Consider the following 10,724-nt stretch of genomic DNA (forward strand, 5'->3'; position numbering starts at 1 on the left):
GCTGAGATGAGAAAACCTGAGCTTCTCTTTAAGATACCTTCCTTGGAAAGGACTGAATGTTGCACTCCTCATCATTTCTTCATCATTGAGACGAAGTTCTCCCACTGTGGCGTGAAATGAAAAGACTTACAACTTCCGCAGATGGTACTCCCAATCATCAATGCAGTACAATCATTTCATTTTTTTTCTAAGTTGGAGCGTAAAGTAGCGTTGTTTGTGGGACCTGTCTTTCTGGCCCTGTGACGATAAGAGTAGATTTACTTATGCCGTTGTGGCTTCTGTACCCCTATGCATGGACAAAGTACTGTCCTGAATGGCTGTCCAACGTTATTGCTTTCCACTACTGAATAGATGGGTTACTATGTCCTATCAGTCTATCTGATCAACGATAGTCGATGGCTATGCCTGTAGCGACGGAATTTGTGTGGCTGTGACGATAAGCTCTTGACACAGTAGCTCATGAAAATTCCAGTGCCTGAGTATAGTGTCTCATACATTTGTCACGATATGGCCTCAACAATGCAGGGATACGACACGTCTTGGTAGTCCTGTACACAGGCAATACGTAGTCGTGGTGATAGAAGCTCTGTCCCTACATCAAAACAACAGTCACTAATTCAGCTGTTGGTGACTGTAAATAGCCAATAAACTTCTGGAAATTTCCCCTGAATCTCATTGTGTAGTCTTTGTATGCTACTTCGTTGAGAAGTGAGTCAAAGTCTGTTGTCATTTCGCTTCACGATCAACAGACGCTTGTAATCATCAATTCAAATCCATACATATTATGAAAATGGATTTAGATATATACACTCCTGGAAATGGAAAAAAGAACACATTGACACCGGTGTGTCAGACCCACCATACTTGCTCCGGACACTGCGAGAGGGCTGTACAAGCAATGATCACACGCACGGCACAGCGGACACACCAGGAACCGCGGTGTTGGCCGTCGAATGGCGCTAGCTGCGCAGCATTTGTGCACCGCCGCCGTCAGTGTCAGCCAGTTTGCCGTGGCATACGGAGCTCCATCGCAGTCTTTAACACTGGTAGCATGCCGCGACAGCGTGGACGTGAACCGTATGTGCAGTTGACGGACTTTGAGCGAGGGCGTATAGTGGGCATGCGGGAGGCCGTGTGGACGTACCGCCGAATTGCTCAACACGTGGGGCGTGAGGTCTCCACAGTACATCGATGTTGTCGCCAGTGGTCGGCGGAATGTGCACGTGCCCGTCGACCTGGGACCGGACCGCAGCGACGCACGGATGCACGCCAAGACCGTAGAATCCTACGCAGTGCCGTAGGGGACCGCACCGCCACTTCCCAGCAAATTAGGGACACTGTTGCTCCTGGGGTATCGGCGAGGACCATTCGCAACCGTCTCCATGAAGCTGGGCTACGGTCCCGCACACCGTTAGGCCGTCTTCCGCTCACGCCCCAACATCGTGCAGCCCGCCTCCAGTGGTGTCGCGACAGGCGTGAATGGAGGGACGAATGGAGACGTGTCGTCTTCAGCGATGAGAGTCGCTTCTGCCTTGGTGCCAATGATGGTCGTAAGCGTGTTTGGCGCCGTGCAGGTGAGCGCCACAATCAGGACTGCATACGACCGAGGCACACAGGGCCAACACCCGGCATCATGGTGTGGGGAGCGATCTCCTACACTGGCCGTACACCACTGGTGATCGTCGAGGGGACACTGAATAGTGCACGGTACATCCAAACCGTCATCGAACCCATCGTTCTACCATTCCTAGACCGGCAAGGGAACTTGCTGTTCCAACAGGACAATGCACGTCCGCATGTATCCCGTGCCACCCAACGTGCTCTAGAAGGTGTAAGTCAACTACCCTGGCCAGCAAGATCTCCGGATCCGTCCCCCATTGAGCATGTTTGGGACTGGATGAAGCGTCGTCTCACGCGGTCTGCACGTCCAGCACGAACGCTGGTCCAACTGAGGCGCCAGGTGGAAATGGCATGGCAAGCCGTTCCACAGGACTACATCCAGCATCTCTACGATCGTCTCCATGGGAGAATAGCAGCCTGCATTGATGCGAAAGGTGGATATACACTGTACTAGTGCCGACATTGTGCATGCTCTGTTGCCTGTGTCTATGTGCCTGTGGTTCTGTCAGTGTGATCATGTGATGTATCTGACCCCAGGAATGTGTCAATAAAGTTTCCCCTTCCTGGGACAATGAATTCACGGTGTTCTTATTTCAATTTCCAGGAGTGTATGTAAGTATGTATGTATGCTCCATACCTCCTCCTCAACCAGTAGCCTGATTTCAACAAAACATAGTGCACATATTAAATACTATCTGAAAAGAATCGCTTGGTGGTGGGAGGTGGGTAAGAATCACATACCTATGAAATGGGTGCAAGTGAGGGTGAAAAGCAGTGTTGTCAGTGACGTACGAATACCTATACTGCAGTCATATAGTATTTTAGAATGAGAGCACTTACTGACACATATTTTCAAACCTTCACGAAATTTTTCCCGCAGAGAACCCCCACAAAATGATGAAGGAAACAAAGGTTCTCGCTTACTATATTTTCTATGTTCATGCAGTAAAACTGCAGTATTAAGCATGACGTTTTAATTAATTACTCATTTCGTAAAAACCGTATTCACGACACAGTTTGCAGTCAGTATTTTCATGTAACACTGAATGTACCAGCAGAATTATATCGTTGTAAGGCACATAGTACACTTAGATATGACATAACCTGCTGCATCATGCAGACGTTTAAATTTATTACTTCCTTAATACTGACTCTATGCGTAACACTTTTCACAGGAAGTATCCGTATATCCTGCTGAATGGACCTACAAGATCATATCATTGTACGACTCATAGTTCAGGAGATCTGACGTCAAATACTGAGAAGCGTGAAAAACTGCAGCATCTTTCATGACGTTTTAATTTATTACTCGTTTTCTACTAGCTTCGTTCAGAACATGTTTCGCAGACAGTAGCCACATATACTACCGGCTGTACCTGGAAAATTATGTCACTGTGCAGGTCATACTTCAAGAGATACGACGTCATACACATTGAACTGTGTGAAAATGAAACTGCAGGCTTAATTCAATACATGGAAGGAATACGTTTACAAATACGGGTGTCATATGTCAAATATCTGTGAAATATATTTTAAATGCGCCTACCTGGCCAGTTCCACAGGGAAAAAGCTGATTCTAATCCTCTGGAACAATTTCAACCAAATTTGTTACACATGTTCGTTGTATTGTATTGTATTGTATGTTAACCGGAGACCTAGGAACGACGGAGAGGCTCCGTCCCCGCCGCAGCCGCAGTGGTACACAACCCCACGACGACTGCCAAAGTCCACTTCACCCCTCCGCCGCCCCACACCGAACCCAGGGTTATTGTGCGGTTCGGCCCCTGGTAAACCCCCCCCCCCCCCCCAGGGAACGTCTCACACCAGACGAGTGTAACACCTATGTTTGCGTGGGAGAGTAGTGGTGGTGTAAGCTTATGTGGAGAACTTGTTTGCACAGCAATTGCCGACATAGCGTAACTGAGGCAGAATAAGTGGAACCAGCCTGCATTCGCCGAGGCAGATGGAAAACCGCCTAATAACCATCCACAGACTGGCCGGCTCACCGGACCTCGGCACAAGTCCGCCGGGCGGATTCGTGCCGGGGACCAAGCGCTCCTTCCCGCCAGACAAGCCGTGCATCAGACCGCACGGCCAACTGGGTGTTCACACTTATTAGTTACAATTTGGAAAGAGTGACGAAAAGGAGGTGGAGAGACAGCGAGGGGAAGGAGGAGATAGACACAGACGGGGCAGAACGAGATGGACAGAGAGAGAAGGAGTGGGAAAAGAACTTCGAGAGGACTGAGGAGGACATGGATAGAGAAAGGAAAGAGGAGACAGACAAAGGAAGTGGGAGGAGGAGACAGACAGACGTAGTGGGGGAGGAGATGAACAGACAGAGAAGGACGAGGAAATGGGCAAACAAACGGAAGAGGAGGATAGGACAGAGAGAGGAAGGAGCAGGACAAAGAGAGGAGGAGGAGAAGATGAAATTAGAGGGGGAGGAGCAGGTGTACCGGGGGAAGGGGTAGAAGCTGCAGATGGATGAAATTCTTACTCATTGTTGTTGGAAAACCACTGTAACACACATTTATGTTTAGGTGTATTACGTAATACTTCGTTATTCATACGAAAATAAAAAGTCGTATGTGATTAATCGAGACTTTTCCAGCCATTCGTGGAAGCTATCACTATGGGCAAAAACTGGAAATTTCAAATCTCCTTCAGAGTTGTCAACAACTTAGAGATCATGCTGGTGATTAAATGGAACAGACATTTGCAAGTTAATTAAAAAAGTCTGAAAATGTCATTGAAAACCTAACAGAAACTAGCTACACAGTTCAATTACATGTATTTATAGAACTCCAGATGGAAACATCTGTACGCACGAAATAAAACAACGGCACATCTACATCTGGAAAAGTAATCTTTCTTTTTTTTAATATTGTTGTTCGTTTGAATTAACTTCTTAAAAGAAGAAATTTTCGTTGTGTATGAATATCGGCACTGCGTATGCAACGTGCGTGAGCGAGAGGCGCCCTCAGAAGCGGTCCCTTAACAGAATACGTATAGGAACATACACGCAGACTGTGTCTCAGACAGCGTCTGGCACGGTTTCCCGATCTGACAAACACAGAGCTCGGCTCACTAACCTGTCTTGTATATCCGCCGCAGGTAGGTCCTCTACAGTCACGGCACGTACTGTGAAATGTGTTCTTCCCGACATCAAAATGACCGACAATGAACCCTTTCGCAGACAGCGCGTGCCTTATGAGACAGTCTGGCCGAGTGTCTACTGTGGGTTGTCTCCGCTCATGTGAGCGTGTGTGTCTCTGTGTGCCGAATCTGCAGGAAGAGTGACGCGGCGGAACAGGTTCCAGAGGCACGGCTGGCACTCGAGTACACAGGCACTCCGGCTTCGCAAACAACGGCCTCTTGGCTCACTTCTGTACCCCTCGCATTCCTCTGGCCCTGGTACACGCTTTCGGTGCTTCCTCTGGCCAGCTGACCGGATGTCTGCCGCACGCACCCTGCACGTCCGTTGTTCCAGCTCCATCCGTTCTTTCCTACAGAACTCACAGTTTCCGTGTTACTTTCGAGGAGTTTGTGTTTCTTCGACTTAACAGCTTCTCTACCATCTTTTGTTCTTGCATAACTCTAATGACATTAAGAAGTAAGGAGAATATAGAACATTCACTGTGTTCTCATTCTCTCGAAATTTAGTTAAAAAAAACTTAATGGTTGCAAGATGGGCTCTGATCGCTTGCGAGGGTGTGGATTACCTTGCGTTCATCAAAGATGTAATACACAATATTTTCTTGAAGTAGCAGCTAAGAATGGATGGTGTACTCATTACTGCAGAATAGTTCTTACATATGGAAGTATAGTGTGTTGATGAGCGGAATTATCGGGGCCGCAGTCTGATTGAGGGATGTAAGGAGTTATGTGAAATTAATGTGCAAAATGAAGGTTTTACCCCAGATCGACTGTACGTCAGACCTGCTGCCCTCAATTTCCCTACAACAACTGCCTCGATAAGCCGCATTAATCGTTGTATTATTTGGCTTACGTTTACTGAACCACATTGCTAAAAGCTAGGTGAAATAGTAAAAAATCATATATAGAAAGAAATCACACTATAAATAGTTTAAACAAAGGTTTTAGATAAGATTACCTTATCCACATAGCTACAATTCTTATAGCTAAAGAACCATGACACGATATCAACTACAGATAAAATAGAATATAAGAGAGAGTTCAGCATGTGTTCGGGAGAATGCACTCGATCAGAGCCTTTATGCAACCACATACAGTCCACCAAATTTGGTAAATATGTTACTAAATTGTATAAAATAAAAAAACGCCTTGTATAGTTGTTTGAGTACTTTCATGACGCAACAAGATTACTTACTGGAAGTAGCATTTTCAGTTTCAAAAGGATTTGTAGTAAACGGTTTTACTGTGCTGCGAAAGAATTGCGGGAAAACAGCAAGTGGTTTGAATTTCTTTCTTCTTACTTATAACAGTCGCAGAAAGGGTTATTCTTGACGCCTGTCCGACGTATGTGCGAAGGAGATGAAATAACATTGATCGCATTCTTACGATGATGCTTATCAGTTTCCTGAATGCTTGAAATGATCGAAAAAAAGGGTACCTTCTGATTACTGCTTGTATAGCAGTGTAATATCACCTTACTGGCTGATTAAACGACGTCATTCTTCCTCTCTCAAATTTCGTATCCATTAATTCAAATCGGAGTATGGCCGACTCACATTGATTAGAGTGCTAGGAACAATGAACATCGGTCTCGCAAACGCAAAATATCATTGTATTTCTTCTGCAACGGTGAAATACCTTTTCTCCATGAGTCATCAGTCTCCTCGTTGGTTTTATGCGGCCCACCAGAATTCCTTTCCTGCGCTAACCTCTTCATCTCAGAGCAGCACTTGCAAGATACGTCCTCAATTATTTGCTGGATGTATTCCAATGTCTGTCTTTCCCTACTGTTTTCACCCTCTACAGCTGCCTCTAGTGGACTGGAAGTTACTCGCTGCGTCTCAACGCAAGTGCTATCATCCCGTCCTGTCTTCTTCTGTTTTTCACATATCCCATTCCTCGCCGATTCTACGGATATCCTTCTCATTCCTGCCCTTATTAGTCCATCTAATTTTCAACATTCTTCACTAGCACGACATCATAGATGCTTCAGTTCTCCCACAGTCCATGTTTCACGCCCATACAATACTGTGCTCCAAAAGTACATCCTGAAAAATTTCTTTTCAAATTAAAGTGTATGTTTGACAGTAGTAGAATTCTCTTATCGATAATGGTAATGCACTTGGTACATCACAACTGGAATCTGAGGGTTTGCTCAGCTCACCACATTCTATAAGGATTAAACACACACTACTCGGTATTTTCTGTGACTTATCCAAGGCAAGTGACGTCAAATCACAACATTTTGTTATAACAAATGATGCTTTATGGAATTAATGAATGAAACATAAATAATGAAAAGACTGTAAACAGTTCTACTTCATAGTTAATATTTTTCTGATTGAGAAAAATCCTTAATTTAGGACCACAATGTTTAATATTGTGTCTACTGTTATTCATATATGTTAAATATCTTCCACTTCGTAATGGTAAACCAGAATTAGTTCCTTTTGAAAATGATGCTAAAATTACAGTTAATTCCAATCGACATACTGTAACAGAGGAATCTGTAAACAACATGTTTGAAACGACCATTTACTGGTTATTGAAATTTCCCTCTCTCACTTTTAAAAAGACATAGCATATTCAATTTTGTCCATCGAAAGGTACAATCGTGATAAGAATGAAATTTTCACTCTGCAGCGGAGTGTGCGCTGGTATGAAACTTCCTGGCAGCTAGAGCACTTTTCTGCGAAAGGCAAAGTCTCGAGTTCGAGTATCGGTCTGGCACGCAGCTTTAATCTGCCAGGAAGTTTCTTTACAACATAAACAGGATTTACATAGTAAGGCAGAATGGTCAAAAAATATTGCTGTACACACTAACGAAAATTTAAACAGCGAAATAAAAACTAGGGAGATTTTTAAACAACTCAGTTCAGCCACTTCAGCATTTCGTGTTATATCAAACGTAAGGCAGCACATTAACGAACGTCGCTTATTTTTATTTGCTAAAGATATACGGAATTGTATTTTACGGTAACTCATATTAAAGAATGAAACTCGTCATTGGACAAAAATGTGTCTTCAGAATAAAATATGGTTCTCATCTTCAGTAACCATACAGACAGGTGTTATAGGTGTTAGATAGTTTATTTACACCATCACAGTACATATATTTTTCGCACAAAATTGTTCGTAAATAATCTATCAGAGTTTATAGGAATAATCATATCCAGAATTACAGTACTAAAATGAAAAATAACCTACATTATTCTTAAATAAAACCGACTTTAGTTCAAAAGGAGTGGAAGATGCTGCTATCACAATCTTCCATCTCTCACCCAACGATATTGAAAGCCTGACAGATAGCAAAGCTAAATTTGAAAATATGCTGGTAAAGTTCTTTCTGGGCAAGTCTTTTTTACACCAATGGAGGATTTTTATTTAGAAACTTGTAACTTATTTAATGCAAAATTATTCACGTAATTCCTTGTGATGCTGTTATTGTCTTCAGTCCGAATGGAGCTCTCCATGCTGCTCTATCCTGTCGAGGCCTCTTCATGTCCGCGTGACTGCTACAACCTACATGCCTCATGCCTTTGTGCCTGCTTACCGTATTCCTTTCTTGGTCTTCCTTTATAAATTTTACCCCCCCCCCCCACACACACACACACTTCCCTTCAGTACTAAACTGGTATCCCTTGATGTCTCAGGACGTATCCCATCAACCGATCCCTTCTGTTAGTCACCTATTTCTTTTCCCCCAATTCTGTTCAGCACCTTCTCAATCGTTACATGAGCTAAGCTACTCATGTAATCTTCAGCATTCTTCTGCGAAGCGAACTCAACTGCAAATGGTCAGTATGCAGTCATATGTCAACACTGTAATCTGGCTCATTCCTCGCCATTATAATATATGGTACAAAGTGAAACGTGTAACATGTAACTAAATAACTAATTTAACTTTTTTATCGCATCAGTCAGTCCTTAAACTGTGGCTTTATCAATGAATGAGGGCAGCATGAAATCATGCCTACAGGCACACTTACGTCTCTTCATCACCATTTCCTTTCTCGGAGCTTGAATAGGATGCATAAGAAAGACTAGTACTAAATTTGGCTGTTAGACCGAATAGTACCGACCACTTCTAGTCCACCGAGGGACCTAATTTTCTGTCAGATATGAATGTTGTTAATGGTTTCTTTTGAGAGAGAAACAACCAATCACATTTCTGAAGCTAAAAATAAGCCCTGAGATCCGAAGCCATCTGAAAAAGTCTAACAAAATGAGCTCTTCGGTCTGCGTGAATATTTGTTTCTACGCGGAAATCGTTTATCCTTACGTTGTACACGCTTTAATCTGATTGAATCAGTTATAGTGAAAACACATACCTACAACTGAATCAGTTATAACAAAAACAGAGGCGTAGGAGGTTGCAACACATTCACGGCGAAAGCCTGATAGCTATGAACAGGAAGTTATTAGTGGGGGACGAAATGGCTTCACCGCTTTCCGGTCAGCAGAACAACATATTACTCCCTAACCTGGCTTAGAATGTAGTGTTTTCTAATTGTATTACAACAAGTGTGATCGATGAAGGGGATAGCAGTTTCTTGCTTTTTCATCTGACGAATATAGTTTAAATAGATTCGAAGATTTTTAAGTGAAAATATAAGCACTAAAGTCTTTGTGCTCATTCTGTGACGATATTTTGTTAACGTTGAATAATTTAGTAATTTGAAACAGTGAATTCATATGAAATACCGGAAGGAGGCTAACAACATTCATAAAGAAGCAAATTAAGGCAATTTATTCTCATGTGAAGATCCTGTAACCAGTAACGGGTTACTCAAAATTTAATAACACAAGTAATACGACAGAAAAACCGCAACTGGAGGTTAGTAACAGTTAAAAACAAGGAAGAAGCTACTGGATGCGAGAAACAAGAACTTGTTTTGTCTGTTTGCTGGCTAAGATCTAATTGCTGTGCTACTCGTTTCAATTGCAATATGTTAGAGACTACAAGATTTAACACTTGTTATCAGCCTAACTTAGGAACCACTAATTTTGTTCCACAGTTGAATAACAAAAGCTCTGAGCGGAAGCAGAAATAGTAACTTTATTTATTTAAAGGAATAGATGCTGATTACTACACACTACAGAACGTTTCGTGAAAATAAAATTTTACTCGAAAAGATACTAGTAACAGAAACAAACTTAAGGGACGGATTCTGCGTAATTTGGAACCTGGATGATAATCCGTAACACATGTAATTTTTAGAGGGATTGTCACACTGAAATATTTTTTACTTGTCTTTGCAAGCGAATTCTATCCTGTGACCAGTCACTCAGAATTTGGTAAATGATGTACTACGAAAGAAATTAGACGATTACAAGAGTGGTGATAGTGAAGGCAAGGAAGTATGCAGTTAGATATTTGAATTTCTCAAAATACTATAAGAGGTCTGCGTATCTCCTCAATTCCTGGTTCAGTCCTGTTGGCGCACGGGGAACAAACGTAACTGGTTGCGAAGTTCTTGTAGTCGTATCTTTCTCTTATGTCTTGAGAAATTTTAAACTGTTCGCTGCTCCGCAATGCATAAGCCCCAGTATTTACAGCTACAACGAAACTTTCTAAGGAAAACAATTTCAGTAGGACGACGAACTGTAAAGAAAGTCCCAGTAAGCGTTTAGGTGGAGATATGGCCAGTTGACATAACAGTAGAAGTCGGTATGGTGTAAAATTATAAGGCATATGTTTCCTGAATTTTAATTAATTTTCTCTTATTGGTAGTGTAGAGTACCTTTCTGGCTCTTCCTTATAAACTTCTGACAGAAATCAGAGGTATTTTCAGTGTTTATTGATCTAATCAGACACTGTAGCTATCAGGAAATCGTTCAGATCACGAAACAGTACCTGGTAAGATATCAATTTATAGATGTGAATTGGAGCAGTAATACAAATAGCAACTTCACGTAGGCTACTAATTATCGGACTATATATA

Source organism: Schistocerca cancellata, chromosome 3 (assembly GCF_023864275.1).
Source record: "Schistocerca cancellata isolate TAMUIC-IGC-003103 chromosome 3, iqSchCanc2.1, whole genome shotgun sequence".
Lineage (NCBI taxonomy): Eukaryota > Metazoa > Arthropoda > Insecta > Orthoptera > Acrididae > Schistocerca > Schistocerca cancellata.